Below are 7,988 nucleotides of genomic sequence, written 5' to 3' on the forward strand. Positions count from 1 at the left end.
AGTAATGACACAGTATGAAATTGATCATCAACTTTGTCCACCGCACAACACGTATAAACAACTTGAGTTGGCTTATGTGCCTTTTAAAGGTATTAGGTGTCTATGGAGAAAAATTGAGAAACATAAAAATCACCCATCATCATACCATTTTTAAAAATAGGGGACTCCTTGGGGCGCCTGGGTGGCTCAGTTGGTTGAGCGGCCAACTTCGGCTCAGGTCACGATCTCGCGGTCCGTGAGTTCGAGCCCCACGTCGGGCTCTGTGCTGACAGCTCAGAGCCTGGAGCCTGTTTCGGATTCTGTGTCTCCCTCTCTCTGACCCTCCCCCATTCATGCTCTGTCTCTCTCTGTCTCAAAAATAAATAAACGTTAAAAAAAATTAAAAAGAAAATAGGGTACTCCCCTTATTACACATGTACACACATCTTTATATTTGCAAAACAATAGGATCATGTACCACATGCAAATTTTGAAACCAACTTTTAACTTAATAATCCAATACGCTGTTGCCATCTTTCTCGTTAAAACAGCCACAACATTGGGGCGCTTGGGTGTCTCCGTCGGTTAAGCATCTAACTTGATTTCAGCTCAGGACATGATCTCCCGGTTCGTGGGTTCGAGCCCTGCATCAGGCTCCGTGCTGACAAGTGTGGAACCTGCTTGGGATTCTCCTTCTCTCCCCCTCTCTCTGCCCCTCTCCTGCTCACACTGTCTCTCTGTCTCTCAAAATAAATAGGTAAACTTTAAATAAATAAATAATCCACAACATTAATGTTATTATCCACATAGGATATTGAGTATATCTCTCTATTGTATATGCTATTATAAATCATTTGCTCATGTCTGGATGTATAAATAATTTGTTTTAATAAGTTATATTTTGATGTTTATGTTTTTTTTGAGAGAAAGAGAGACAGAGCGTGAGGGAGGGAGGGGCAGACAGAGAGGGAGACACAGAATCCGAAGCGGGCTCCAGGCTCTGAGCTGTCAGCACAGAGTCCGACGCGGGGCTAGAACTCACCAACTGTAAGATCATGACCTGAGCCGAAGTCGGACGCTTAACCGACTGAGCCACCCAGGCGCCCCAAGTTATATTTTGATAAATATCTTTTAAATTCTTTACAAACATTTGTTGACTTGTTAAATTTTGGAGAAATATTCACTCACTCTTCTTACATTTTGTTTGAATCTTAACAATATTTACTCTGTATATAAATCCCTTTGAAAGTAATGTGTCTCAGGGTGCCTGACTGGCTCAGTTGGTGGCATGAGCAACTCTTAGTCTCAAGGTTGTGAGTTCGAGCCCCATGTTGGGTGTACAGATTACTTAAAAATAAAATGTATTAAAAAAAAAAGAAAGTCATATTTGTCGCATGTAGTAAAGCAATTTCTTTAATGGCAGTTCAAATGCAAACTCACTTCCTTCCTTCCATCCATCCTTCCTTCTTTCGTTCCTCCCTTCCTTCCTTCCTCTCTCCCTCCCTCCCTTCCTTCCTTCTTTCCTTCCATCTCTCCCTCTTTCTTTTTTACCAATCATGATACGATGTTAGGCTGAGGCATTACTTGGATTACCACACATTCCTTTCTAGAGAAGAAATTAAGACCACAAACGCATAGAGAGAGAAATTTTTTTGAGTGTGGGTAGTGATGAGAACAGCTGGGGTGGAGACTGAGGGAAATGGCAAGACATCTCACATGGATATAAATGGAATTGCTTAGCACAAAAACTTAGAATTTCTTGTGCTAGGAGAATAAATTAGAATTGAACACTTTTCTCCTTCAAATATTAAATGCTAACTCTTAAAACCATCTGTGCTCTTTCTGAAAGTTTAAAATTTGAGTTTAGGTAAGTCAAAATGAAAAGGTCTAGGTGGGGGCTGTTGTGTTGCCAAGCAACATCACTTATCTTAGATCTCACAATCAAGCGCCATAAAAAATTTGGCCATGATAAAGTGTGTCCCCAAAGCAAGTGAATCAGCGTCAGCTATTTCCGGAGGAGTTTGTAGGAAGCCCCCAAAAGAAGTCCCCAGTGAGGATGAAATTGTTTTCAGGCGGTTCTGTCTTTCTCTTGCAATGCAAACATTTATGCCTCCATTCACTGGTCCCCAAATCAGATACAATCAAGGATCTAACATGTACTCTCTTGCCTCCTGTGAAGGTTTTCACAATGAAAGCAGATCACCTCTGTATGCAGAGGCTGGGAAACCATTCTCGTAGTCAGAGGACAGAAGCGCATGACTACAGCTGACTAACTGGGAAGTGGGAGTCCCGTCTGGATCTCCATATCAGACTGAAGGACAAGAAGAACATGGAAAAGCTTGACCGTGCTCTAATTCTTGGAAGTGCTCCATTTAAATTCAAATGATCTTTTTTGCTGCCTGCCCACCATTGGTTCCACCTGTAATTTTTTTTTTTTTTTTTGGTTGTTTGTTTGTCTCCCCTCTCCCTCAAACTGCTTTGAAATGGAGCTTGTTGAAGATAAGATTTGTCATTTTCTATAGCGTGAGTTTGGTCAAGTGAAACTTCCGAGAGTTTTCAGGAAATGATTCAAAATTGTTAGTTGGGGTTCTTCCTCACCTATGAAGAGCTATGCTTATTTAAGGACCAAAGAAAAGTAAGCCTTGATTTCCTGTGAGATTAAGAAGAAGGATTGGTGAAGATAAACGACCTAGAAGAAAGTTCTCTTCGCTGGCATAAAACTCTGGCAAGAATGAGAAGCCCAGCATGGGTAATGATATTTACATATATGCATTGATTTATAATATTTTTTTCTGAGATGCATGTACATTTTCTAGCTGTCCTTGCGTGAAGACGACAGAACCTATAATTGCTGGCCTAGAAATCTGTGATTGGATTTAAACCCAGCTAGAGAAGCTCTGTCACTCACCAAAAATATTTAGCTAAGTTCGGTTAAAGTGGACAATACATGGGGGCTTTAGTCTTTGAGCAGGTGGGTCCCTCTGATGCTAATGATCTTTCTTTTGTTACAATATCTATAACTGTTAACGTGAATAAGTTATGTTATTTGGGATAGTTATAATAAGCAGGGGTATGTACCTTGCTTATATAGATGAGGTGAGTTTTTATGACCTGTTACTGTTAGTTTTCATTGGTAGGTCACATTATAGATGATGCCACACTCTGGTGATTCTTTAGCGTACCATTGGAGATATGAGTTGATACATATTTTTTAAATTTTATAGAAATGTTTCAATAAAGGCACTATAAATTTATCATTAATGTTCCTGAGGTGCTGAGCTGATCACTGCTATTTAAGGCTAAACTAACTACTAACCTTGAAATGATAAAAGTTACGGTTGTCAGGCCATACAGGAGATGTATTTACTATTTTCAGTTGCTAATCCTCTCAAATAAATCGTTATTCCCTTTATTATTTTTGTAGCAGAAGTTTGTAACACTTTAAAGATTTAAATGTAATTGCAGCTGATTCTTGAAGATACGGAAACACAAAGAACACGTAAGAAGAGGGAAAAATCCTTCTGCATGCTTATCATTCAATGGTTAATTTCCTTCCAGTTTTTAACTCTCTCTAACCCTTTTTATCCTTACAAAATGTCCTTTTTCCCCCTGTAGTGGCAGTTTTTGATATCTCCTTTCTTTTATATTCTGTGATTACTGTATATTTCTATGCCAGAAATGTCTATAAGATACTGTACAAATTTATTTCTTTGGATAAAAAACTAGTCTTTTTTTTTTTTTAATTTAAAGAAGCAGTAATTCGTGTCCTCATGTTATACCAATGCCTCATTAGTAGGTCCGCTTGATGATTCAGAAAGTCTTAAACAATGAAATATGTATTCCGGTGGCTGTGATGTATTTTATCTTGTTGTGAATGGATTCATCTAAAAACCGGGATCTAAAGATAGCTCTTAAGCCTCCATGCACATACTCAGTTCAACAGTGGTTTATATCGTAGTTGCTATTGTTAACACTTGTTTATTTTCCTTTGGAAAATATTACTTTTGTTTCGTGATAAGTTGTAGTCAAGGATATGAGGAAGCTTCCAAGTTTCGTCTTGAAATTTGCACTTAATCACATCTTGTTTTCTTTTCTTTTGAGATATGGAATTAATACTCTGTAGAAAATAAAATAAATTATATTTTTCTAAAGAAGGTTATGTCTGAAGAGGCATCATCACCTGTTTTTTGATAAAATAGTCATTCCTGGTTTGGAAAGTTTGTCTTGGCAACTATTCCTTTAAATATCGGAATGCTTCTATAAATCCATGGGTATTTTTTACTAATATGCAATATATATTGCATCTTGAGGAGACCATTTAAAGAACATTATTGAAGAAGTATAAAACATGGCTGTGATTCTCAAAAAATTTACCTTAATTAAAGATCATTGTGTTCCCAAGAGAAATCATAGACTCTGAGAATCACGTATTTCTTAAATGTACTTCTTAATTCACCCAGTATGATTCACTAAAACCTAGATTGTGTTCTCACGTGGTTTATCCAAGAGTATAAACCTGGAACTTGGATAGATAAGTATATGAATAAATCATGCCTTAAATTATATTATCCTGTAATGAAATATATATCTTCTGAGATCCTTTAATCACCCATAAGCATTTACTGAGTAATAGAACATAATACCTGTAAGCACTGACAGTGAACCAGACTGACCGTGTTCAAATTCTGGCTTTGCCATTTACAAACCCAGTGGCTTTAGGAAAGTCACTAAGTTTCTCTGTGCTTCAATGTCTCATGTATAAAATGCAAATAACAGCATCAGCTACTATCGTGAGAATGAAAAGAAGCAATATATTTAGAGCACTAAGAACAGCGCTTGGCACATAGAAAGTGCTGCGTAAATAGAAGCTACTTTTTTTGCCACTATTAATTTAGCATCCTTCTATGATCTATGGGTACTTTTAAAGTGCTTGCTTTCAAAACTTAAAATGCAATAAAAGGATAAGAATTATACATAGGGCACAATAGTGACAAAATAAAATATTATGAGTACAATCCTTCCACTTTTAGGATGACATTATTTTACACATAGTTCCCATCTGAAATACAGTTATAGTCTTTGTAACTTCTTACTTAACCTTCAGCAAGTCTTTACGAACTCTGTGACTTTGGCAAAGTTACATACCCACTCTGTGCCTCAGTTTTCTCATCTGTAAAGTGGGAGAGTATCAATGGTACCTATCAGAGGATTATTGTAAGGAATAAATGAGTTAAACATGCAAGTCTTAGAACAGTGCCTGGCATTATAGTAAATGTTCCACAAATATTAGCTCTCATCATCAGCATCACCATTTATATTTCACATTTTACATAAGGGTATAGTCCTCACTCGTTCAATCCAGCGGTAACAAACTTACCAAATGCTTAAAATGAGTGAGGCATTACTAGAAAGAGTACAAGTTAAAATAAAAAAAAAAAAACCATACAGTTTCAAATAACATTCAGGCATAAAATTTTTTTAACTACCAGTATTAAGGTAATAAACCAGTGAGTTAACTTCAAGTACTGATTATGATATGAAGAAACTTAAAGAGGAGTGGAAAACAGAGTGGTGGTATGGAAGGTCTCAGCCAAGTTGGACAAGTCCTTTCTGGGAAGGGGACGTTTGAATTGAGACCTGAAGACTAGAAAATATAAGAAAATGAGAAAATATAAGAAAATATCTAAAGAACTTTGAAAACTGAGCAAAGAATACAGATCATATATAGATAGGTCTACAGGCTACGTAATATAAAAGGATAGAACTCAGACTAAATATATCAATTATAATAACATATAAATAGGCTTCTTTTACCCATTAAAGATAAAATTTTGAAAATCATTGTTATTCTTGTTTCACAAAACAAACTTGAAAATTTTCCTTACTTTTCTAAGGTCTGACACAGTTTAATACCATTGGAATTAGCTTTTCTTTAAGGTCAATGAAATTTTCATCTAAGCACTGTCTTAACTGCATCTCATAGATGAGGTGTCTTGGTTATCATTTTTAATTTAATTCTTAGTTTCATTTGATTATCATTGTTTTTTAGCTAAGTTGCAAATTTGTTTGTATTTCCCCTTGAACTCAATTTCATGGAAGTTCCTATTCCCATGTTGTGTTAAGACAGAGATACGTGCGAGAAACAGGGTGATACAAGTGAGTCTGAGAGGGAATCTGTGGCTGTCTGTCCAATGGACCAAGTGTTGCTATGTGACTTCCAAAGCCTGGTCATAAAGTTTCCGCTGGGCTCTCTCTCTCTCAGGGTGCTTGCCTTTTGGAACCCAGCCACCATGTTATGAAGAAGGGAAAGGCCACACGTAAGGGTTCCAGTGAAGAGTCCCAGCTAAAATCCCAGGCATCATCAACCTCCAGACATGTGCATGAACAAGGCTTCCAATGATTCCAACCTTCAGCCTTGAGCGTTCCAGACATCGTGGAGCAGAGATAGGCTGTGACCATTCAGTCCTGACCAACTTCCTGACAAACGGAAACCAAAGGAGATAATAAGTTATTCTTGTTTTAAACCACTGAGTTTTGGAGTAATTTTCTATGCAATTATAACCTACACATAAATGGTGATCTGGGTCAAAATGGTGTCCAAGAAATAATTGGTACAGGAGAAAAATGCCAGTGGGTCGATGAGTAAATGGGTATTTAAACGGGAGAGGCAACGAGTTTAGGTAACTGTTGAAAATATTTTTTATTTTTGTTAGGGAGACAAGATATCTCTACATCTTGTTTCCCAAATGGAGAATAACTAATAAAAATATGGCTCTTAAAAATATGGCTCTTGGAAGGCATTTTTTTGTAATAAGAGAGACTTGATCATATTGTGTGTTGAAATAAAACAGCTTATAGAGAGGAGGAAACAGTGAAGTGTGTGTGTGTGTGTGTGTGACAGAGAGAGAGAGAGAGAGAGAGAGAGACAGCGAGAGAGAGAGGGAGGATTTATGAAAAAGGTCCCTTGAGGAGGTGGGGAGATGAAGAATTTGTAACACAGTAGAAGCATTTACCATGGACAGAAGGGACTCCTCACCAAGAGAGGGTGTATATCTCTGGTTGCAGACCTGTTTATTGTAGGTGAGTTGAGTAATCATCCCTGGTGATTTTAGTGTGTGAAATTCAGGGTCAGCACATTTGCTAAAAAAAAGAAAATATTAGAACTCAAGAAAAGTGGCAAATATGGGGGGGATGGGATAGGGACCTTGTTAAGGACAGATAAAGAATTAAAAGTAGTGTGAATGCTAGAGATGCCATATATTCCTGAGGTCTCATTTTAAATCCTTTTATTTCTGAGTAGTTTTCTCTCAGGACCCATGTAGTTTTTTAGTTTTTTAATGTTTTTTTTTTTTTTTTTTTTTTTGAGACAGAAAGCAAGGGCTGGGGAGGGGCAGGGAGAGAGGGAGACAGAAACCGAAGTGAGTTCCGCGCTGACAGCAGAGAGCTCCATGTGGGGCTCAAACTCACGAGCCGTGAGATCACGACTTGAGTTGAAGCCAGACCCAGGTGCCCCAGGAACCATATTTCCAATGTTGTCTCTTCCAGATAATCATGCACATGCTAATATTTACACACTTGTAGGTTACTTTATGCAATTAAATGATAAATAATAATAACGTTAATATGCATTCACTATATGTGTGTGGTACTTGAAATTCACAAAGTTTTTTTTTCACATTCAACACCACCTCCTCCAGCCAAGAAGCGAAGTCTAATGGCCTCAGTATTGTCCTGGTGACCAGTCACTTACTTTGCATAGCCTCAAATAGGATCAAGTCTCCTCTCAAAAATACGTACTGAACGGAGACTTCCAGAACTCATGCTTTACTGATTCCAGGGGGATTTGGGTAAATGAAGTGCTTTTCCTTCCTACCTCCCGATGCATGTTTATGTAACTTTTTACAAATATATTTATTTATGTTTGGGAGAACGTGAACAAGGGAGGGGCAAAGACAGGGGGACAGAGGAGCTGAAGCAGTCTCTGAGCTCACAGGCTGACAGCAGTGAAC

At 37.7% G+C, this 7,988-nt stretch overlaps 1 long non-coding RNA gene across 1 annotated transcript; it reads left to right on the plus strand.

Moving 5' to 3' along the window:
- The first annotated feature begins 1,916 nt into the window (after window positions 1-1,916).
- LOC123593109 lies at window positions 1,917-6,763 on the plus strand. Its single transcript, XR_006710127.1, has 2 exons — window positions 1,917-2,728; window positions 6,242-6,763. It is a non-coding gene; the product is annotated as an uncharacterized LOC123593109 (long non-coding RNA).
- The last annotated feature ends 1,225 nt before the right edge of the window (window positions 6,764-7,988 follow it).

The sequence above is a fragment of the Leopardus geoffroyi genome, chromosome D4 (assembly GCF_018350155.1).
Source record: "Leopardus geoffroyi isolate Oge1 chromosome D4, O.geoffroyi_Oge1_pat1.0, whole genome shotgun sequence".
Lineage (NCBI taxonomy): Eukaryota > Metazoa > Chordata > Mammalia > Carnivora > Felidae > Leopardus > Leopardus geoffroyi.